The sequence below is a fragment of the Aulonocara stuartgranti genome, assembly GCF_965226115.1.
Source record: "Aulonocara stuartgranti genome assembly, chromosome: 19".
Classification (NCBI taxonomy): domain Eukaryota; kingdom Metazoa; phylum Chordata; class Actinopteri; order Cichliformes; family Cichlidae; genus Aulonocara; species Aulonocara stuartgranti.
The window spans coordinates 2,508,065-2,532,614 of record NC_138955.1 but is presented as its reverse complement, the minus strand read 5'-3'; the positions used below and the strand labels follow the sequence as shown (position 1 = coordinate 2,532,614).

Below are 24,550 nucleotides of genomic sequence, written 5' to 3'. Positions count from 1 at the left end.
GATGCCTCCAAATTTAGCTCTTTCTCACTGCTTTTGCCCTCTCGTATAAAATGTCGATAGAGAACCTTTCCCCCCTTTCAGGAGATTAATCTGGAAAGTCACGATCAAACAGATAAAGGAAGAGAAACAATAAGCGGAGCAAAGCAGGAGCCGAGGTGGATGCTTATCATCCTTCACCATCCAAAATGAGCGATGTGTACTTGCAGAATCGATAGCTGTTGGCCAGATGCTCCAGAAGGAGCCCAAAGGGAGTGAACTTCTGTGTGAACATATATTTTGGGGGCTCTACTACTTGAATTTTGTGTCTGGTGTGTGTAACTCTCCCGCCTTGGATTGATAAGAGCGAGAGCTGTGTGTGTGTGTTTGTGAGTGTGTGTAAGTAAATGAGTATTTGTGCCCTGTCCAAACCCCACTTTGTTTTGAATGACACTTTGGCGATGCCCCCAGTCCCCCACTTCGACTTCTCAAGCGTACCCCCTGTCAGTGCCAACTCTGCCAATTCCTCTCATGTCTTTAATATCTCTCTTTGGGCTCTTGGGTTTTGCCAGTGAAGGCTCCCCAGTGACAGTTGGACATTGCCTTCACATTTGGGAGACAGCGGCGGGTGTCTGTAGCGTTCCCAGCCCTGGGCCTGTGGGGAATCTGTGATGGCTCGCCTGTCAGCCGGCCCCTCCCCTGTAATTAGGAGAGTAAACACAGCGTCTGGCTCGGCTTGGGGGAGAAGTAGGAGGGAGCGGAGGAGGGGACCGTCCGGCTCCCGTCCTACTGCTGCTTGAGCTGTCCAGGAGTAGCTTTGGATAGATAGCCTGTGATGTGCAGCCCCTTCACATCCTCGCAAAGGATGGAGATGTGGAGGAGAGTGCAGCCTGTTAACGTGCTGAGAAACATTAGTACCTTGTTGAGCATCAGTGAACCAGTGAGGAGGCTTTTCACTAAGCTGAACCTTTTGTTTAGAAGTAGAAAGAAACAGATCATTTAAGATGATCTGAGAGCTGTTCAAAAAAGTGATGAGAATGTTGATGAGGGTAAGCTGTGCACAAAAAGGTGTTCCTTGTATTTCTTTAACAGCATAATACTCATTTAGATCTCTAGGCAATAACATAGCACCACTACAAAGCCTCATCTCCTCTCTTCACCTCACTCCTGGTTGCTGGGGGGACTGGTCAGCTGCTGGAGGAATGTGTTGTGGGCTGGAGTTGTAGCTGTAGCTCGAGACCAGCTTTGGGGAACTGCCATGCTACCCTAAACCAGCCACTCCACACTGCCCAGTTAGGGAGGTGGGCTGCGGGAATGCTGAGACCAAGAGGGGAGGAATTTCACTGGTTGACCTGCCAGAGAAATGCCATGCAGAGAGCAATGAAGAGAGAAACCTAAAATGAGAGCGAGAGACAGAAAAGCATATCTCAGCCAATTGAAACGCAGCCTGTCAGTGTCATTTTGGTTTCGTAGGATGATTACTGATGATGGGCCAGTTACTGAATGAGCTGGTTGCCACACAGACACTGTGGCACCGCATCTGACTTCGATCTTTTCAGGTTCAGCGGGCATAACCAAAGTAGCTTCAACAGTTTATAATCAGCACATTTAGAGATGTTTCCCATTATTTACCATGCAAATCATCCATCTGTCTTAGTGGACATTCATCACTTGAACGTGATTGGATGTATTCGTGTTTTTGCGTAAGTAAATTTGAAATCAGATGGTGTGCACCAGTGTGTACATGTGGCGGAGATGGAGTACAAAGGAGGAGGGGCGCTTGAAGGCCCAGTGTACTTGCCAAAGTCTTTACGGCGCCCAGAGAGCCATGCTGCAGCATCATGGTCCACAGCATGGAAAGACATGGGGCAGATGGGTGCAGTGTAGCAACTCAACCTCCCCCTTCTCCTCCCAAATGTGAGGCAGCAGTGGTGGGAATGGCACAGTGTGAGAGGGAGTCTAAGTTCAGGGCTGAAACAGAAAAGCTGTTGGAGGGGCATTTGGGGGCTGGGAGAAATTGAGGACTGAAAGCTGTTTTTTTTTTTTAGAGGGGGGGGGGGCACCGGAGAAGCTGTTGGTGGGGCAGAGATCCTGCAATGGAGAGGGAAAGCCAATCCCCCCTGTCACATCCCTTTGAAATCCAAGTGCAGGGGCACGAGCCCAGGGAGGAGTGGCAGCGTGGCCCAGCGCCTGGGCAGACAGGCAGTCACCGCACTGGGCCGCAGTCCAGCTCGCCTGGCCTGGCCCCTTCCCACTGTAGCCCACCCCGTCTGGACCAGGCTTACGGGAGTCAGGCAGCAGACCCCCAGTGGACAGGCCGGAGCCCTGCGCTACTGAGTAGCATCTCAGATCCTCTGCTGGGTTTGAAACAGCAGAATCCCCCAGGAAGAGAGGCCCTGCGGAGCTTAGGAGGTGCCTCCACTGCCTCGCAGCTTCTCCTGCACCCAGGCCTCTGGATGGGGGCCCAGTGTAGTCTGCTGCTGATGATAACCCCCACCTCACCACCAGGCCGTTCTGCCTTCAGGGCCCTGTGCAGGTCCACACATCCCCATGGCAACAGTGGCAGGGCCGTCCACACAATGTGAGTGGGCAACAAGCCAAGTGCTGCCAAATTGGGATGAGGGAGAGACATTTTGGGAGAGTGCTCAATCCTGAATCTTTTCACCTTTATGTTGTCTCTGGGTAATCGTGTTTTTGGCTTCAGTGAGCTAATATCAGAGATTTGGCCAGAATTGTGGTCAGCGGCACCAGAGACGAGTGCACTTTTGCGAGGTTCCCCGCCTCCCGTGTTTCTTAAATTCAACTACTTCTCTTCAGGCTGGAAAACATTACTTGTCAAATATTGCTAACAGCAGCAGCAGGCATTTATAAAATTAAACCCTCGGGTGGGCTGATATATTCCGAAGCGTTCCTTGTGTGTTTAAAGAGACCTTGTCAAGGCAATATTAAGCCTGCGTAAACACAAGTAGTTCAATGACATTCGCAGCAGCCACCTAAAGTTGATTCCCCACCCCCTCCAGCCACTGGGAAGATACTAAGTGGTTGGGTGGTGTTTACTGAAAGTGGATATCTGCTGTTTGTTTTGTTGTTCTGCTTCCCGACCGTAAACACTGCATAGATTTCCTTGAGTGGTGTTTGAAACACATTTGTGTGTGCGTGCCATGTGTTATATTTGCTGATAACAGGATTTACTCAAATTGCGAATCACCAGTTGAGAAAGGTTAATTGTCAGTGCAAGTGGTAGAATGGGTACATGCAATAATTATTAGTCTAAGTTGCTTTATTATTTAATGATGCTAATTAGGCATTAGCTGTGGTCCCCTTTTTGGATCACAACTTCAAATGCATGTCAAATTGCATTAAGTTCACTTTGACATCCATTTATCAAACTAAAGGAATGCTGTTTTGTAGATGTCCTTAGTGTGTTTATTGTTGTGAAACGGATCTGTTCTTGAGGTACTGATCAGGAAATTAGCAGAGGGATTTTTAAGAAATGGCTCATTTTATTTGCCGTGAGGACAATGCACTTTATGATTGGTGCACTTTTAATGGTAGTCTTAGTAGATCGGTCATTTACGCTTTGATCAAGAAAGATATTTGATACGTGCACAAAAGCGGAAATTTGAAAGTGTCTTTTCAGCTGCACTGGATTTTACTCCACTAAGACACACAAGGTTTGGTTTGTGTGCCACCCATGTGGATTAGACTGGCATGAATCTGGCATTAAGGTTAGGTGGAAAGTGACAAGGAAAGAAAGCAAGAGATCAAGGCATGACTGCCAGTGCATGTCATTGCCCTACACTCTCATCAAATAGCCCCGTGCTGCTTATGTTGCTGCCCAGACGCAAATTAATTTGGACGCCTGGAAAGACTGCAGAGCCTGGGACTCATCTCTGCCCTTTAAAAAAGAAAAGGCACCAGCGGAGAGCACTCTTCCAACAAGGGGGTGGGCAGGGGCCGAGAGAGAGGTTTTGATGGATTTCAGTGGAGGTCAACAGAGTGTCTGAAATAAGATGGGAGGGGACAGAGGACATGGTTGAATATGCTTGTCCTGCTATGATGACAAGATGGCTCAGCTACCACTGTGCCACTGGCCTCCCCCCTGCTTTCATGCTCGCCTCCCTCCCCCCTGGAAGCCCCCCCGTCTCCCCGCAGGACACCAGTGAGGTAGAGAGGAGAAGCAAGCGGGGGGAGAAGAGTGGGGTGCTGATGGTTAGCTGCCGTTTAATCTTCTCCTTGGCTCACTGCAGATTCTTTCACTACATGCCCCTCTCCCTCATCTCCCCAAATCTGTACCTGCTCATCCCTGGGCCCGCTTTACAGGGGGAGCTCTTGATCAGTGAGGTGATGGAGAATAGCCCTCGTCACACACTCCAAATAGGATCAGATTGCCTGGGAGCAAAAGGTGAGAGCTACATGGAGCTTGGTTAAAATAGAGGAGGAGGTGGTGTGGAGATGCTTCAGCAACCAGACACTACCAGGAAATGAGCTCAGTTTGAGATGGACTTTCTAGTTCTTGGAGATTTCAGAGGGGTTTTGGTGCTGGTGCAGAACGACCACAAAACTCCAGTGCATGCGTTGGCCAAGAGGGGAGGAGAGCGAGGTGGAGACCACACTCTCCACTGGCTTGTCGTTGGCATGTCGTTAACCTCCTGGGGATTGGGGGGGAAAGGGAATCAGTCCTCTGTATGCTTTAAACTCAGGGTTCGTTTGTAAGGTGCCCGGGGAGCACTGCACCCCTGCTGGAGGACAGGGTACCAAAACAGCAGCATGCTGACAAAAGGGGTGGAGTAAAGGGTTAAATAAAACCACATGCTGGGTCATAGAGCAGCCCCCCTGGGTTCAGCAATAAACAGTTAAGTTGCTCAAATGAAGTGTTTCAGTAGTCTGAAAAAGCTTTTAGTTATGTATTTATTTTTTGACCCAACTCATCACTGATCATGTCTGATTTAAGATTTAAAACTGCAGACGTATTATCAGCAAAATCTACTTTAAAAAGTACTCCTTCAGAAAGTCTGAACTTTAAATGCTGTACTTCAACGTGGTTTTAATTTTGATTGGTTCATACACAGTATTTATAAAGGTTACATACTTTGTCTTAAGATGAACGAGTAGTGTTTTAAAAATTGTAATACTTCCCTCAGAAAAGGAGTAAAGTATTAAAGATTTGGAACTGGAAACAGAGGGGAACCACAGCACATTATACACTATATTATTTGCTTAAATCATAGAAAAGCTGGTGTGTGAATGTGACAAGTTGCTTTCTCCGTGTTGGAAAAGGAAAACAATAACACAAATATTTAGTTTCGAGGTTAAAGTGTGCAAGTTGATGAGATGGAGGCCAGAGCTACAAGAGGTTGGTAACTCTTGCCCAGTCTTGTGATCAAGCACCAGTGGTTACACTACAAACTTCTATTCCTCCTTTTCACCATTGCTCTTTCCACCCCTTTTCTTTTCTACAGTAGTAATGCCTCTCACTATTTTTCTACATCTTATCCCTTTTAATTAGAAAGCAAATTCTGCAGCCTGGAGAGACCTAATCCCCTACTGCCCAACAATGCACGGAGTGGCTTTGAACAGCCGACCTGCAGCCTCAACCCCCCAACGCTTCAAATTCCCCCCACACTGCTGGACCTTCAAGGGGGGAAGGGGTCTTTTTCTTCTCAGAGCATTATTACTTAAGGATACATGTGCTGCGGTATTTGCAGAACTGCATATTTGCATTTTAGGAATGTTAACAGTAATTAACAACTAAGTGACACATGTGACAGAAATGATACAAGTGTGTGCCAACTGGCTCCGTCTCCTCTGCGAGAGATGTAGCTGCATCTGATTTGCATATATATTAATGTCCCTTATTGTATAGATTAGATCCCATTAGCCGTGGTGATTCTGGAAGAAGGTGCAGTCACTGGGATGCAAAAAAGTCCCGTTATTATGTTAAGATCATTTTAAAATTGTTGGGGGGCAAAGAAAAAGAAGGGGTTATGGCACTGATACAAGGTTAAGAGTGATTAGACTCTCTGTCCATCTTGACAATAGGCTGAGATTAGATTCTGCTAGCCCAAAAAGAGGGGCGAAATAGGCCTCCATTAGTTGTCTGTGCATTTACTCCGCTTGTATCTAAAATTACCAGCTTTCTTTTCTTAATAAGAGTATATCTCGATGGGCACACAGCTGCCAGAAATTAAATTCTGGCTTCATTCCTGGGGCTGTGCGCTTTACATCCACTCTGGCACTTATCGTAGTGGCAAAGTGATCATTTACTGAGCTGTTTGTCAGGAGAATTATGAAGCTGTCAGTGCCTGCTCTTGTGCCATCCATAGAAGAGAGGTCATCAGATAGCGGTAATGATGAGAGACAGAGGAGGAGAAAATCAGGCACAGAGAGTCTAACAGTGGCTACAGTTTAATCTACTGATTGCTGCTCTTGATTTAAAAGAAAGCTGAAACCTTGGGAAGTTTGATTAAGAGTCTTTGTGCCACGCTGCCTCCAGTGGCCAAAGTTTTGCTTCACCCATTACGCATTTTCTTTAATAGCACTGAAGCAGACAAACCTAAGACCCATTCTCCTGGGCCATCACACCATGGCAAGTATATAAGGTTCCTCTGAGCTGTTTGATACATATTGTTGTAGCTTTGCTATATTTTTTTTAATTAACTTAATGAATGGAGTCACTGTTTGTTAACTAGCTGTCAGCAGCCTACTGTGTTCCTCAGTATTTTAGTGCCCTGCATCTTCTTGCAATGTTATAATTTGGTTTCCTCTCATCCAACAAATTAGAATAGGAGAAAAGAGTGATTGTGGGGAACAATGTGCGAGATGTTACTAATGCAGAGAGGTAGGTTGAAATTTTAAGTAAATACAATATGGAGTTTTTAAATTATGATTTATATTTATTAAGGAAAAAAATGATCCAAACCTACTTGGCCCTGTGTAAAAAAGCAATTGCCCCCTAAACCTAACAACTAGTCATGCCACCCTCGGTAGCAAGAACTGCAATCAATCATCAGATTAACCCATATGGAAAAGATATATATAAATCTTATAAAGTTTGTATCTGTCTTGTATGAAACTTGTATGAAAAGCATACAAGAGTGAAAGCACATATAAGATCCCATGAAAAATTATATAATGAAACTTGTATGTTTTGTATACTTACTAAAAAAAAATATGAAAGTAATGAGAAAGTGGCCACTTTCATGAGTAAATCATATATGTTTTTACTATTTCTTTTCCATATGGGAACTGACAATGAATCTTTATCGATTGATCTAAGAAATCAGAAAGGGAGCACATTTTTCACAGCACTGTATACTGTCATTTATTTGAATGCAGCTTTCGCAAATCCCTCACAATGCACAATGGCAAGCAAAATGTGGAAATTGAAGCAAACGTTTGGTTTAAAGTCTTATTAAATTTACATATTAATATTTCATTTTTCTATTGCAATACTTGTTAAAACTGTTAGTTGACCTGCTGTTTCCGTTTTTGCATCTGTTTGGTTTCTTTTTGTATTTATTTAAGTTTTTTTTTTTCCAATTAATGTGGCCTATTTTTTGGGACACATGATTCTATCGATGCCCAAACTGAAACAAAAGATATCTGTTAGACGTGTTCACCTGATTAGAAAAAGAAAGCACTGTTTTCAACACATTAACCAATAGCAGTGCATGTGATCTGATACAGACGGATTCAACGTTTTTCAACCAGCCAGCTCACTCGTAGAAAGTTTGCGTGATGCTATAATGTGATGATCTGAGGTAAGAGTCAGGTGAACTCACAGCTAATAAGTGGTCATCACGTGTCCTGCATCCTGCACGCTGTAGCTGGTCGGTACCCTGGGTTACACCAGAGTACTTCCAGTCACAAAAACGTCTGATGCAAACTATCTCTTGTTGCGTAAGTGAGGCCATCTTGCTCTGATTTCCAGACAAGGTTCAGCATTTTTCTATGTAAGCAGTGATTGTGTGGTAGTGCAGGTATGAGTGCAGTTTGACTGTAGAGTCACGTGGGTTCATATGCAACAGGAATATAACCGTGACTTGTTAAATTAGATGCGATTACTGTAACGGACTACACAACACAATTACAGTTTTTTTATTTTTATTTTAATTATTCAAAATGTTATTGTTTGTTTTGTTTAAATGTTTGCCTCAATGACTTTTCTGGATAACCTTAGTGTAGAAAATGGAAAACCTGTGGATGTAGTGGAAGATCGACTTCTCTTGTGAGAATCGATATTAGTTAGTAATGAAAATGAAGACAGGCATTTTGGTTCAAACAAACGAGATGAAAGAAAATCTCTGTCGTGAATTAATAAATTGGGCTCGCGTGTTACACTTTGTAATTTGTGGACCACGTTCGCTGCGTTTCTTCTTCATTTTCATGCTTTCAGCTCTGTCACCTCTCTCCTCTCGCTGTAACAATGTTGTCTTAAATGAATTCAAACACTGTTTTATTGACACAATGAATGATGTTTCAAAGGAAACAGATTACAAGAAATAACTTCATTTAGCGTCTATATTAATCATTGCTCAGCTAATTAACACTGATAGAGATGCCCTAAGCTGGGATAGTGCTCTGCGTGCTTGTGTGTGTGTGTGGAGAGGTGGGGAGTGCTGGGAGATGAGGGCATTCTCCCACTTCCATTTACTTAAAGCTCAGGGGATCTTTTTTTTTTTTTTTTTTTGCATCCTGTCGCAATTAGTTACTCACGCTGTCAGTCTGTCTGTCACATCCTGGTGTGTCACACTGAAACAACTATGGAGTGGGCTGTCTGGATGAACAAACAGCAATGTGAGTGCAAGCATTCAGCAAGAGAGCGTGGGTCACACTCTCTGCCTAAGGCCAACATATTCTTTTCCTACTCAAGGGTTCGATTTTCAGAAAGCTACTTAGGTATTATTCTAATCCCTACCCAGTTTCTTCCCCCCAAGGCCAACAACTCAGGTTACCACTTTGGACAGTTGATCAAATGCACTGCTAAAGTTTGAAGCTGTTTGTTAGAGCATAAGAAGCCAACAGTGGCAGATTCGAGGTATTCAACCTAGTCTTCTGACTCCACTGTCATGATAGGTGATTGTATCAGGAATCCAGCGTTGTAGTGCTGCTAATTAGTATGTGAATGTTCAGCAGTAGACTGAGCTGCCAGTCTTTATCTAACTGAGTAGGCGCCAACTTATTAATAAAACATCATCTCTTAATTTGCTATAACAACACATTAGCATGACAAAATCAATGGCTTTGATTTGATATTCATGTATTTCTCTGAACATATTTGCTGCTCTCCTGGGCCTGTATATGCTGTGAGGTGAGGCTTCTTGGAGCTGCTGCAGATGGGGAGGGGGCAGTGGAGGTTATGGTGAGGACTGCTGGGAGTTGTGGGGACGGCCGCCTCTGTGGGATGTTTTTCTCTTGTACAGTTTTGTTGTCTAAATGTTTTACAAACTTAATTGGCATTCCCGGGGGATGGTTGCCAGCTGTCTGCCTGATGGCAAGGGTTTCTAATTTGGTGCATGGCGAAGGTTAGCTGATGGGGTAGCTAGCGGAGCGGAGCAGGGTGTACAACACGCCGCATGCTTCACATGGCCCTGATCAAGCCCAGGGTTTGCTTGTTTTTCCCTCGTTTGTCCAACAACAGACATTGCTTCACCGGGAAAGAGAGTAACAGCTGCTATCTAACAAGCAGAGTGCAGAGAGTGCTGGTCCGTGATGTTGGAGTGAAGTTTTGGAGAGAGCTGGCTAACCAGTGGTGAAGCTGGCAACAGGCTGGGTGCATAAATGGTATCATGGATCATGGGCTGTGGTACCTTATCACCTCTAACCTGTAGATAGTGCTTTATTCTCATCCAAGAGATTTTTTCAGTCATAGTTAAAGTAGGATTTAAAAGTTATGGACAATGTTTTTGAAGGTCTTTGAACCTCCGCCTTCTCTCTATAGCATCTAAACTGCTTTTTAACTTTCATTCAGTCACTTTTGTCTCTTCCTCACAGGTGAAACTCTAAATCATCTCCTCAACTCCAGCCAACCCTTTTAAATTTGACAATCTGATACCACTGAGGGATTTGAAAGGTCAAACGATCTATTTTAAGAAGTCAAACTAAGCTCACGTTCTGCCTTAAGTACTAATTAATATAAAAAAGCAGAATAAAGAGCTTGGGAGCATTAAAGGTTTAAGTAATGAATGGTGGATAAGAAACCGCTGACACGCTAATGGACTAAAACCAAAGATTCTTATTTACATAAAAAATGTAATTAAAAAAACACAAATGTGCTATGTAAGTTGGTTTAAATAAAAACTTAATTTCCTTTAGGAATTATTTGGTTAGAGAAGGTGGTATTTCCTTAGATGCCAGTTTTACATAATTAACCTAGATTGGGTTGCAGGTTTAGCAGGAGTGTGCTTTGTTGTGCTGCTTTGCTATGTACAGACAGCTATATTGTTAAAATTGTAATAGTTCCCCTGGATTTCTTGTGTTGCTGTGGCATTGACCTCTAAGGGCAACCATACATATTGCCTGAAGATATTTTGACACTGCAGGATCTGTAAACTAAATATCCAGAAAGCATGGTATCACCCGCTTCCTTCAAAAAACACACACAAATACATCCATGGTCACCTACAAGTCAGCCCCTTCAAACCTCATCCCAACCAGCCGTACAGGCCAGTACAGCAAGATTCATCTGTCAGCAAGCATCTTCTGCGCACATTAATATCAATGCATGGTGCTGCATAGTCACATTGGATAATTGGCATGCAGTAGTGGCACAGTGGTGGAAAATGTAAAAGTTGCTGGTTGTTCAAGGGTAAATAGAACTTGTCTCCATGACAAGGTGGTGACAGCTGAGTGATTTATAAATATGCTTTTTAAAACTCTCCCACATGAGCGCAGTAGTATTCTGAGCTCAGTATTAAGTCAGTGGAGTTGCATGCAGAGGTTCACCTGAGTTTCCTCTCATGTGTTATTCTAATTGCAGCTCTGCAGTTTTGCAGTCTGTGAACAGAAACAAATGGTAAATGGCCTGTATTTATATAGCGCTTTTACTAGTCCCTAAGGACCCCAAAGCGCTTTACACAACCTGTCATCCACCCATTCACACACACATTCACACACAGGTGATGGCAGCTACATTGTAGCCAAAGCCACCCTGGGGCGCACTGACAGAGGCGAGGCTGGACACTGGCGCCACCGGGCCCTCTGACCACCACCAGTAGGCAACGGGTGAAGTGTCTTGCCCAAGGACACAACGACCGAGACTGTCCAAGCAGGGTCTCGAACCAGCAACCTTCCGATTACAAGGCAAGCTCCCAACTCTTGAGCCACGAAACAAAGATCAACCAAATGTCCTTTTATGTAAAATACCATCCTGTGAGCCAAAGTGGAGTTTTACTTGAGTGACCAATCCAAGAGATATTCCTAGAGTACCCTATCGGAAGATAGCTAACAGCTGCAACCTCTCTGCTATTGATGGGATACTTTGCAAAAATCTTGGCTCAAGGACCATCAGATTTTTTTCTCCCCAAACAAGAGGCCGGATGTGGAGAATGCAGAGGATCAAGGGATCTAAAGCTTAGTAAAAGCACTGCATTCATGATGCATGTGTCTGATGGTCGGGAACGGAGGAAAACATATGCTGAAGTCTTTATTGGCATTCTAGGGAAGATTGGAGGGACAATCAATTTGCTGTGAGTCCTCTGGGTCTCTTGGGATATACAAATGACTTAGTGGCCGTACTCACACTAAGATGCTGATTCCCTGGGCTTGACTTCATGGGCAAATGCCACTGGTTGAATACCACTCACTGATTTTCTTTACATTGCAAAAGGATGACTCATGTATCTGCAGGTGGATAAAGTGGACATGCAAAAGGTGTGTATCTGAACCTGGGTGGTACGGTCAAACCTTGTTTTAACATGGCTGCTCTTGACTTTAATTGGCCTTATAATAGTCTAATTGATAAGTGTTGTGAGTGGGACAGGGAGGGGGCAAAGGGTTGCACTACGCCCCTGGCTGTGGTGCAGACTTGAGAGGAGCATGCGGGGGCACTGCTGATTATTCAACATGTTTCTCTAATCCCAGCCCTTGTGGTAGGAACCTGTGAAAGAGCCTGGTCTTTGTACCGGGGGGCTAATCGTGTTTTGGAAACGCCGATCGAGGCTAATCTTCTGGCCTGCTTCTAATGTGGAGCCGCTGATATCCTCTGCTGCGATAAATTAAGCTACTTATTAATCTAATTATGGTACATTCATCCCCACAAACTTTCATGTGACTTGGAAAGCCCCCCCTTCCCCCCTCGTTTCACCATTAACTCCTGCACCCCTTCATCCTCCCCCTCTGCAAACCTTGAGACTGACTCTGCTGTCTTAGACTGCATGGCCCTGGCCGGCCCAATTAGGAGCCCTCAGGATTTTGCCTCTAACGAGCCTCCAGGCTCCAGTCAGCCTTTCCACACAGACTAGGGTCAGCCTTGCTCATTCTACTTACACCCCCTCCAACTTCACCCAAAATCTCCACCTGCTCTTTTCTGCCTTTCTTTACCCATTTTCCCCCTTCATCTCACTTTGAAGGGCCAAACTAGTTTAATGTTATATTAAATTTTATTTTGCAGTTTCTTTGTATGTCTTTATGTCTCACAAAAAACAAGTTAAAAAAACACAAACTGGCTATTTTTTGCTAGTTTTGAAAGCTTCTTTTTTTTTTTTTGCTCCATGTTTCTTCCATCAGTGAACCCTTTTGGCTCTCTTGTAGACTTGTTTTATATTTTCAAATCCAAAAGTGAAAGTGGTCTCTTTCTGGCCTTCCACAGGCTGTGCCATGCTATCATTCTCTGCTTCTCATACTTCTGCTCCCAGCTTTTGCCTGATGTTACTCCCGCTGTATTTGCTGGTCTTTCACAGGGTGCTGTGGCTCTGTTGGGTGGGGATCTTGAGAAGATGTAAGGCTAGCTATGGGGAAGTGAGAGCAGGATGACAGGCCCCTTCCCTCCATGGACAGTGACCCTGAAGGGAGATGAAAGAAGTTCCCGTCTGCACTTTAGCGGCTCAAACAGGGCTGCAATCATCCGTGAAGTCTCTCCTACCTCCCCTCCCCCGCTGTCTCTCTTGTGCACCTTACCCTTTCCATACTTTCTTTGATTTTAGGTGGGGTGGAAAAGAGTGTCACAGCACCCTGGTGTTTGGACCCCTCTTTTTCCTCAGCCCCTCCTCATGTCTTTCTCATGATTTGGCTCCTTTTTCCTGGAGTCAGTGGGCCAGTGCTAAACTAGCAAAGCTAACTTTTACCTCTTTCTCAATGGTGCATATTCTGGAATCAGCTACACATATTTTGTTTTGCCCAAAAAAGTACTGATCTTTCTTACATGGGGCTATGTGCACATTGAGTGCAAGAGTTGTCCGCCATATTGGATGTGATGCAACCATGAGTTGTTAGGGAAAACTGTTTATTTCCCAACATCCAACTTGGATGTTGCTGGCTTTCTCTGACTGAAATCAGTTGCAAACTATGCACTGCACCAAGTTGTTTTTTTTTAGTTGCTACCAGATTGTCACTGTTGCCTGTTTTTTAATGTTTATATGCAAATACTTGTTATCTATTAGTCCAATGGTAGTAAAACTTGGAAAAATGTGAAGCAAACCAGAAATGGAGGAGGTTCACCTTCAAAATAAAAGTCAGACCTTTTTGGAATCTGCTGGCTGCAGTGCAGAAGCACAGCTTTTACTTTGAATGTAAACCTTCTTGATTTCCTGTTTGTGTTGCACTTTTCCAAGTTTCACTGCGACTCAGAAAGTAGCTGGAGAGCCTTTGGAGACAAGTCCATCCCTTGTGTTCAGACTAGGACTGCAGCGATATCTTAGCCACCAAAGCAATTACAAGGAGATTTTTGCCAGCCGGTCAGAGAATACTGATTTTTCTGGTGGTTTTTCTGATTTTCCTGTAGTTGACAAATGGTCATGGATCAGTCTCTTGGTATGTATGACTGGGGCCTTATTCACTTGATCTTATGTTGTCACTATGAGTGTTATACATGGAAATCAACTTGATGTCACATAATTAGTGGACACACATTTGCAAAACCTCAACTGGTTAGCTCTCAAGAAGCACCAAGGCAGAACTGGCACCAACACCCGAACCTGCTCAGTGGACCATAAGAGCTATTTCTATAGAACAGAAGGACAGATTGCTTGTAAGTTTACATTATTTTTCTCATAACACGGTCAAAAATCTTTTAATCGTTGTTCATGGAACTTCATTTAATTGCTCTTCTTACATGACCCTAGGTAACTCACCTTTTACAGGTATATTGTGAGTGGCATTAACCTTCTGCTGCTCCCTTACTCAAATGATGTTGTGGATGTGTTCTTTCTCAAAGCAAAATGGAGGGTTGAGACAACAGGGAAGCACTCTCTATCATTTGTTCTTAGAAACAAAGGTTCTTTGCTGCTATCAAACTCTCATTAGATATGGAGAATTGAGTGTGCGGTCTTCACTACGTACCAAACAGCGAGGTGATAACACAACGTAGAGGCAGGCCAGGATGCTAATTGCATGCCGAATATTTATAGTCCAGACAATTAGCTGTGCCTTTTATATGCAAAATAACAACAGCAGCAGTGGCAACAGAGAGAGGGATGCGGATGGAGGGGGGGGGGGGTAAGTAATTAAGATGCTCAAAACAGGACAGGGACATGCAGTCTGTTGTGCTCTGATTTGTTGCTAACAAACACAATAATTAGCCTGTTATTGCAGGATAATGAAGTTGCCAGTGTCCTTTTCCCTCTGCCAAGCGACATCCTGTACAAGGACAATCGCTCCACTGCTCCTGTTACTGTGGACAGGGCCCTGAGGGGAAGGTTGTTGAGAAGTTCAGGGGTCACAAACCATGATCTGGTATGGGAATAGTACGGTGTATAGTGGTAGCATAAGGCTTTACGGCTGTCTTTGTGTAGTGGTGAAGTGGCAACCTAATTTCCATTAGGATGTGGTGTTTTGAGCAGGTATTGCATTTGTTACCCAGTGTTAAATCAAGAAAAATCATAATCCTGAGTTTCAAAAACCTTTAACACGCATGTTCAAATGTGGTCATGAAAAAAGGATAAGTTATATGAATTTTCTTGCTATTGTGGATTAAGGTTGTTTCAATAAGAATACAGTGTTATAACATAACATATAATAAACTTTCTCCAGTGATACGAACACTGTACATGTACATTTGTGTGTCACAGTGTGTATCTGCCTCCTTTACACATTTGTTTGTGTATGTCTCTGACCGCAGGTTCACTGAATCAACAATGCTGTCTGGCGGGATTAGGTGCAGCTAGAGCTGATTTGATATTTGTAGCTGATAGTGCTTGTAAGTACGCCTTTGTTCCCTTCCATTGTGGCCAAGATTAAGGCAAACCTCCTCTTCATCATCCTCCTTCGGTGTAGTAATAACCTAGATAAAGCTAGTCTTTGATTGAATCATTTCTGTGCGTGTTCAGGACCTCCTCTCTTTCTCTTCCTGTCAGCTGTCGCTCGTGTATCAGACGCCTCATATTTACGCTTTATTTTTCTTCATAACTCTGCCACTCTGTTTATTCTCTAAGTTTCTATCTGTAATACCTGTCAGTCACTGCTAGAAACTAATGAGAACATTTGTGTATGTAGATTTCTGCTAATGATGACTTGAATATAACTGAATAATGCCTTTTGATTGCTGTAATGCACAGAGTAATACATGGATTTTCTGATATGTTAGTTTGGGTAGAAGTTGGACCATAGATACATGTAAATTGAAATGTGCAATTCACTTGTATTTTTATTTTTATTCCTATTTATTCTATTTATCCCCTTCGTATATTTTATTTATATTGTCTCTGTATTTATATATATGTGTGTGTGTATAACTCTGTAACTTCTGTCGGTGCTGTGCTTTTTTGGAAATCGAATTTCCCAGAGGAACCCACCCGAGGGATTAATAAAGTTCTATCTTATCTTATCTTATCTTAAATTGTTTATTAAGTTCTTAGTGTGCATAGAAGATTTTGGTCACACAGGCCTTTAAATCAGTTGGAGACTTCTGCCAACATCTGATTGCTAAGTAAAAATTAGTATTTCCTGACTGCTAATCAATGATTAGTGGAGGCTGTGAGCTGTTGCAAAAACGGTATGGTGTCGCACCAAATACTTCAGTCATAGGTTTGCATGGAAGACGATGACTTGTCTGCAAACACTCGCAAACTACTCACCGAGTGGTAATGAAAATCTGAAAATGGAGAACATTCACCTTTAAAGTAAAAGTTGCACCTTTTGAAGCATATTCAAGTCAAGTCAAGTCAAGTTTATTTATAAAGCACATTTAAAAACAACCAAGGCTGACCAAAGTGTTGTACAATAAAATACAAATGTAAAATACAATAAAACGCAAGTACATAAAACACCTCACTGATAAAACAATAAGTTAAAACAGTAAGTTAAACCTTGCTAAAAGCCAATGAGAAGAGGTGAGTTTTAAGAGCAGTTTTAAAAGTTCCTAGGCTTGTGGAAAATCTGATGTGAGGAGGTAAACTGTTCCACAGTCTGGGTGCAGCCACAGCAAAAGCCCTCTCTCCCCTAGTCTTTAATCTGTACCTGGGAACATCTAAAAGCATCAGGTCTGCTGACCTCAAAGATCTCCTGGGGCGGTAAATGCTAAGAAGCTCTGCCAGGTAAGGAGGTGCAGTACCGTTAAGAACCTTAAAAACCAGCAGTAAAAAAAACTTGTTTGTAGCCGTAGAAAGTATCAAAGACGTAGCTACTATGACATCGCCCATTAGTTTCTGAAGTCCTCTTTTGTTGCAAAAAGATCAGATGTGATGAAGAAGGGTGGGTCTGACTGTGAAACTGCGCTGTCATCGGTTAACAAACACCAGAAACTCAGCAGGAAAGTGCTTACAGACAGCGTGACATAACGCCATTTTCCATTAGGACCATCAGTGGTGACCTTCAGATAGGCAGAAATTTAACTTCTGCACTGGTTTCCTTTTTCCCACCTGGAAGCTACGTTCATGTTTTCTACTGTCTGCGGTAAGGCGCAACTTTTAATTTGAAGGGGAACTTTCTCCATTTTTGATTTGTGTCACACTTTTTCAAATTCCAGAAACCTAATTGAAAGGATGGGTGACTGCGGTAATCTGCTAGCAACTAAAGTAATCACAATGAAGTTTTGTTGCAGCAGCCTCTTTGGAACCGATTTCACTGAGCGACAGTCAGCAACCTCCAGCAACCACTCACCAACCAGTTGGGCAAAACACATTTTCCTAACCTACCAGAGGATCCAGCAGGTTACAGACAGGTCTTTAGATCCATGTGACCATGAGTGCTAAGGTTTAGGAGAATTTAGTTGTGTTTGGTTTCATGCGGAAGTCAAATAAGGACTTATTGATGATGATTATCGCACAGTGTGGCTATTTTAAGTGCAATATTTGTACATCCCAGCATCACAACCAACAAACACAAAAACAAATTCTGTTTTGGTGAAAACAAAATGGTACAGATTTCTTCACAACTTTCTCAGGTAGGATATGAAACCTTTGGCTTCTGGATTTACGTATAAACATTATTATGGCACTCAGTTAAACGGCATTTAAATGTCCTCATGTACTTAAATAACATATAGAATTACTGTTATTGCTATTATAATATAATTCCTTTAACAAAGTAAATATTGGTCAAAATGCATTAAAATATTCTTAATGAATGTAAGTTAATCGATTATGGCAATGATATATTTGTAGCAGAAATATAATTGAAGAATAAATTAAAGAAGGTTACTTGGAGCAATTTTTTGATATCCTTTGATAAGATTCTCTTGTTTAAAATAGCCTTTTTTACTCTTGTTGATGAATAAACCTGTTTCAAATTCAGTTTATGTATGAAGGGGAAATCATTATATTCTTATATAAACATCATTAGATTATTGCTGCGCAATACTTTAAATTTTGTTATCGATCCAGTACTGAGTAATTACAGAGTCAGTCTTACAGATGTCAGTACCAATACTTTTAACCTATAAAGGCAGCTTGTGTAGGGCAGAGCAGTGTGTCATGACTTATGAGATGAATCATCATCATTTTAAATCAAATCAGTGTGCTACGTGCTGAACTTAGAGGATAGAAACAAAGTATTGATCCTCTTGCACTAGTATCAGTCCGATATGAAATAATGAATATTTGTTATTTTGGTTTTCACGTTTAAAGAATAAAGAAGGGTCACCCACAGCCAATCAGCTACTTTGATGTAGGGATGCCTACAATACACCTGACCCTAGGGCTACTGTACAGTGGACGTGCTATGGATTATCTTTGCTCTAACATTTACACCGCCGTGTTTGAGAAGTTATGACCTGCTGACACCATTTTTGTGTGTCTCTTTCTCACACAGATACACACACCATACAGTGGTGTTGCATACATGGTCACAAACATACCCCTCCTGTTTACTTACCCACCCGGGGTCGTCACATGACAAAAGACATCTGAAGTCATTTATGTGATTGTGTATCTTTCCCGGCTCTCTCTTATACACACACTAATCTCTACAGGTATTTCTCCTCGGCTGCTGTTATTAGAATGCAGCAAATGCTCTCTATTGATGCATGTCAGAGCCTCATTCTTTCATCTCCAACATTTAATTTACCATCCTGTTGTGCCACTAATCCTGTGTCGTGCCATTTCCTCCGCTCCTCAGATTGCTCTCTCAAAGCCCCCTCTCCGCCAGATAAAGAGGAAGGTAATCGCCATTGTCTGGCTACAGATACACCAGTGCTGGCTCCCCTTCTCTCTGCAGCCCCAAATTAAAGGGCCATCCTGCCCTCGCGCCCCCTTAATCACTGGCCTCGTCTCTGAGCGAGTGGACCCCAGGGCTGGTGCACTTTCATCCACAAATAGGCTTTCAGTGAGAACCACCTGGGCTGGGCTCCTCGCAGGAGATCCCCACACACTCCTTCGCTCTGTCTTTCCTGCACCACTCTCACTCCCAGCCTCACACACTCGCTCTTCCTCAGGCCCTCCCTCAGTGATTGGACATGAAGAGTATTCTACTTTCACTTCTATTGCACCCTGATGAATTGAGTCTTTCTCTCTCCTCAGGAGGTCTGACCCACAAGTCTGCTAAGGAACTTCAAAGTGGTAGTGCACAGAGTCATTTCAGCTGTTTTAACTACAAGTGGAGGCAGCAACGCCTTCCACTGTGTACCTCTGGTTGCTAAAGCTATAAAATTTGCAAGCTGTCAACACAGCTAAAAATCATGCAGTTTCAAATGTGTTTCATATACAGACATCTCATGGAATTGGTAACCCAGAGTGTGTATTACTGACTGATATAAAAAGCATTTCTGTAATAGCGTGCTCTCATCCATGCAGGGTAAATTGGTGATGAGGCAAAAAGCATCTAAACTCCACAGATAATCAGCTACTTGACTGTAATTGACTGAAAGATTCTGCTTGATACTCACAATCATGAAGTTAGGCTGCACCATTGAAAATATAATTGATTGCCGACACATTGTAGGGTTGTGGAGGTCAGCCCCCTGCCCTCAAATATGCAGAACCACTCAGTAGCATTTAGCTAATTTCTGCTAATTGAGGCTGTTGCTCTCCTCTGCTGAATTGACATAACGCTTGAGGGCTCAGCCAAATCATCACCATTATGACATTAGTAAGAGCTTATCCAGCGCTAAGAGCTTGAGCTGATACTAACACTAAGGAGTTTAGGATGCTAAGATGAGGCCAAGCAATTGCAGTAGCTGTGGTAAGACTGATGGACAACAATGAAAGTTTACAATAAGGATCAAAGATCCTAGCAGGGTTAAGGGAACTATCCAATTAAGAAAACACATCATGCAACCCCCCCCCTACTAATAAAAAACTGTTTAGCTTGAGCGGCTGCTGTCATGTACAAAAGAGCGACTGGTCTTTGCTATCCAGTTAGCCTGTCTGCCCTTCTTATTAAGAATCCTGGGGGGCAAAAGATTCTCCTCTTTGCTTGGCTGTTTAATACACACTCAGAGCAAATTATTAGGGAAATAATATTGTGCTTTTCATGAAACAAGGATGGGGGGACATTGGCCAAGGGTTCTGGTGCAGTGGGGGGAAAATGATTGCTTGTAATATGTCCCAAGTTGTAATCCTTGGACAAGAGATTGTGGGCTCCTTTTTAGCCAACAGAGGGGCTCTGGCTGGGGAGAGGCGCTGGGCTTAATTAGACTTGTCTGGGGAAGAGTTGGGCTTTAGGTATAGCTAATTAAGATCATAGCTGTGGCTGAAATGGTTTAAACTGCACTGTAATGCCAGTCAGATCCCAAAGAAACAGACAAATGTATGTGAGATGCTATTTTCTGTTGTCCAAAAGTGGACATCTAGGTAATCTGGGCAAAGGCAGAATGGATGGTTCCCTGTATGGTCTTTATGTTGATGGAAACATGAAGGACTACTACTACAATTTTGCCGGTGTGATGAGACTTCATTTAACCTTAGTTTTATGATGTTTTTCAGTGATTTCCAACCATGCGATGCGACAAAGTGAAAACCTTCAAAAGCGAAGGGTTTTGGAGGTGGTGGTGGCCACAGACCATTGCTCTCTCCTTATTTCATCCTAACAGATCTTTCTGTAGTTTTGCTTTTTGCTGCTCACTGTTACCTGCTCCTTTGTGCAAAGAGAAACAGGAGCAGCAGTAACACAGCCCCACAGCATGACCTCCAGTGTTGTAAGAAAGAGATTCCATGAGTGTGAAGTGAGATCCTGACCTTCTTTAGTGGGACCTGTGCTCACAGCTCAGTGCTGTGCAGCTTGAATGGCATTCATCTAAGAACACCAGAATTGGCCACTGTCGCCTCATTCTTTTCACAGATGAAAGCAGGTTCACATGGAGCACTTGTAAGAGATTTTTGCTAAAATCATAGATACATTAAAATTGTGTGAGTTATCGAGATAAACCATAGATTTTAGAGATTTAAATGAACACATTAAACAACTATTTGAATGTGAGAGGTGGTGTTGATAATAATCTTGATCACCTTTGGTCTCTCTGATAGTGGGACTGATGCATACTGAGGTGCAAAAAGTGACCTATCAAATCATAATTGAATCAAATATAACTTATTAGATTCAAGTAACATAAGGATAAAAGCTATTCAAATATAACAGAGTGCAGTGCAGTCTACATTAGGTCAATCGCCAAATCTCTGTTAGTCCGTCTGCTAGTTCCTGGGCCTGTTTGCGCCAGAGACACTTGATAATAAGAGTGGAACTGAATCAAACTGGAGCCCTCTTGTGTCTTCTGGCGGGCAAAATGGTTGGAGGCCAAACAGCCGTTCCTATAATCCTCGCTATTGACAGGGCCTGCTCTGTTCTCCGCCTGATCTGTTTGGTCTGTCAAGTTAAGGGAGCCCCTCTAGTGCTTGTGGGAACCAAATCTATAAACAAACCCTCAAATGATCTCAGAGCCTTCCTTATGTATTGTCCTTGGCCTACCATCAACCCTGCTGCTTCAATCGGAATTATTATTTAATTGGCCCCTACAACAAAACAGCAATTTTTTGTTCCTATATTGGAAGGGGGGGGATTATATTTCAGCTCACACACGTTTGAGGTTTGGCGGTAGCTTGGTAATAAAGTTGGAGGCTCGCTTCATATTGAGAGAATATGCCTCACACCAGAATAAAGGCGTGAATGAATAGAGCAGTGGAGAAATACATTAGATATTTCCCTGGAGCTTCTGAGCCCTTTCATCATTTCATTCATCTTTGTTCGGACCAGACCTTTCTTGCTGTGACTTTGTTAAATTTCAGTATTTCATCTCTTGTTCGTTTCGGCTAAGGGTGAAGAGGGGAGGGAGCTTTCTAAATGTTGTCGCATAGCTGTGATAACCAGGCTCTCTCTCTCTCTCCGTCCCCTCTGACCAGCCGTCACCTTTAAATCTGCCTTTTCATATTCTTCTCAAAGCGTCTTGTCCATAGAAAAGGCGCCTGCCAAACCGGATCTCTGGACAAACAAGAGAGTGTGGAGAAAGTGAGAGATTGGAGACCTATTGGAGGCAAATTATTTAACCACTGGTGAAGAATAAAAATGCCTCCTCTTACTTCTGCCTCGCTCTCCTGTTTTCCATATTGTTACTGGTTGTAATAGAAAAAAAAATTCCATGATTGCCTGTGGACTTCAGGAGCCTTTTACTATAATCAACAACTACTTCTTCTTAAAGACTCTTGAGCTGTACGGCATCCTCATACCTGGACTTGTTCTTGCTAAAAGGCCCCTGATTTGTATTAAACAGTCAGTCTTGATGCTTCATGCTTCTATAGGGTGTGAGTGACAAATCTGGACAGCAGTGTGAGTAAAGAGTACATCTACCTGGGTGGTTGTCCGGTGACAGGTTGCCAGAGAGCGCAGGCCGACTTGACCGACAGGCCTGCGATGGGCGACGACAGCATGGCCTCCTCGCCCGTGAATAGCTGGAGGCCCAGTAGCACCTTCAACTACATCTGCCAGCGCTTCAGAAAAAGGAAAATATTCAAATGGTAATCGGAAGCCTGTGAATCATAAGCCCAAGGTAAGCTATGTAATGCTGGTAAGACAGTGAGTAGTGCTTTATTTGTGAAGAGGGAAATCCTTTTTGCCATTCAGGGGAAGAATTGCAACAGTAATACCATTAACTTGCACCCTGAATCGCCAAATGCCATTTAATTGCCAATAGCAGCCCATTGTTTGGAGTGGGTGAATTTAGCCTTCAGCGCGGCTGTGTTTATACGTGTGAGGGCAAGAGGGGATAAAAATGGAAGGGTTTATGTTGCAGGGGGGGTTGTAGGGTGTCATAGTGTAAGATGTCTGAAGAATGATGGCCCCTCACACATGCACAATCACACACAAGCAACCGACGTCTAACTAAAGCTCCGAAGTAACTAGCTTAACTAAAGTCTTTAGGGAAAGTAAATTCGGACAAACTCCTTTCTCCTTAATACCTGATTTGTTCAACAACATGATTTGGGGCGCGTCTATTCAAGGCCCTTTTGGGCCGAGCCGAGGTCTTAAGGCTCAAGGCTTGTACCTCGCGGTTATTGTTGGCTGTTTAGGGTTTGTCTCAAATCTCCTTGTGCGGTTGTGTGGACGCTCCTAATGCTGGCTAATGGGCTTCGGCAGAGTAGCAGTCTCACAACTCCCATTGAGGACCCCATGGAAAGCAGCATAAGCTCCATCGAATAAAGGCTCTGGCCAGACCTTTCTTTTGGAGTTTTTTATTATTGGGAAGAGGCCACCCTCCATCACCCCTATTTTCACCCCAAATCTCCTGTCCATTCTCCTTTGGATCCTCTGTCCTCATCGACCTCCCTCCAACCTGATCAACACCAGCACCCCTTCTCCGGACTACAAGCCCAAACCCATCAGCATTGTCATTACGCCCCCTCCTCCTCTCAAAACCTGCCACAGTCCAAGACGTTGGCCTCCACCCCCAGCCTTGTCTCATACCGTCGATGCTGACCCTGACAGCCATGTCCCGGGGCGGGCTAAATTGAATGTGAAATGCATGGTGGGTCCTCGCAGACTCCATTGTGCAAAGGAGGAGTCTGGGAGGCAAGCAGCGTCACTGCTCCTCAGTGCTGATCGAGTTTGACAGCACAACGGGAGGAGGCAAGAAAAACGTTCTCCTGCTCTCTTTCAGAACTGAAAGAGGGCCTTTTTCAGTCACCCCCACCACCCTCACCCCCACCAACCACCTTACTCACCAACCAGCTCTGCCTTCCCTCTATCACCCTGTTCTCTTCTTTTCACCATGCACTGAAATGGGCTGCAGCTTTCTTTTGACCACTTGCTCCCCTGAGATCACACTATATTTCATTGAGCTCATCCTTGAAATGACAACAGAGGAGTTCCATTTCAACGCAATGTCATCTCTCCTTGCTTTCTACTGTTTTTCATCTGCAACTGAACAAACTCCACCCCCTTCCACTGATTTCCGGGGTGCTTTGTGGATCTTAAAAACACTTCCCCTCTTCAAATTTAGCTTAGAATCCACTGATGTCATTAAGTTTAACCTAAACTGTTCAGACTATGTAACCAGCGTTTTCATATAAGTAGGTTTAATCTATGCCTGTGCATGAGAGCTAATGTCTGTGAGCGTACTATTGAAAATGCCATTTGTTTTGTTCTGCTTGGCCTCAGGCAGCCCCTCTCCCTTGGATGCTGCAAACCCCTCATTTAATGCAAATGACAGTCATCAGCAATCCAATGCATCTTTCATCGCTGCACATTGCCTAATCAATGTGAAGTGCTGTGTAAAAAAATACATTGCCTCCCTGTAATAGTTGTTTTTGACCGAGTCAAGTGCAGCTCCTAGAATTAATCCCAACCTGAGATTCAATTATGGGCGCCTGGCTAAGCAGGAGAGGGATAGCACCGTAAGCAGGAGTGAGGGGACTATGATTGTGTGGTGGGGTTGGGCTCTATGTATCTGTGTGTTGTGTGAAGTGTATGTATGTGTGAACATTCCTAGCTGTGGACATGCAGGTGAAGTAAATTACAAGTTCAAATTTAGTGTTTTTCTTTGACCTTGCTGTCT

At 43.4% G+C, this 24,550-nt stretch overlaps 1 protein-coding gene across 1 annotated transcript in view; it reads left to right on the top strand.

The window, feature by feature from the left end:
- The window catches only part of tmem260 (transmembrane protein 260), a 70,686-nt gene extending 55,394 nt beyond the window's left edge, over positions 1–15,292 (top strand). The window contains exon 19 of the transcript XR_014273290.1: positions 15,254–15,292. The gene's annotated coding sequence lies outside the window, so the exon portion shown is untranslated. The remainder of the gene's footprint in view (positions 1–15,253) is intronic.
- The last annotated feature ends 9,258 nt before the right edge of the window (positions 15,293–24,550 follow it).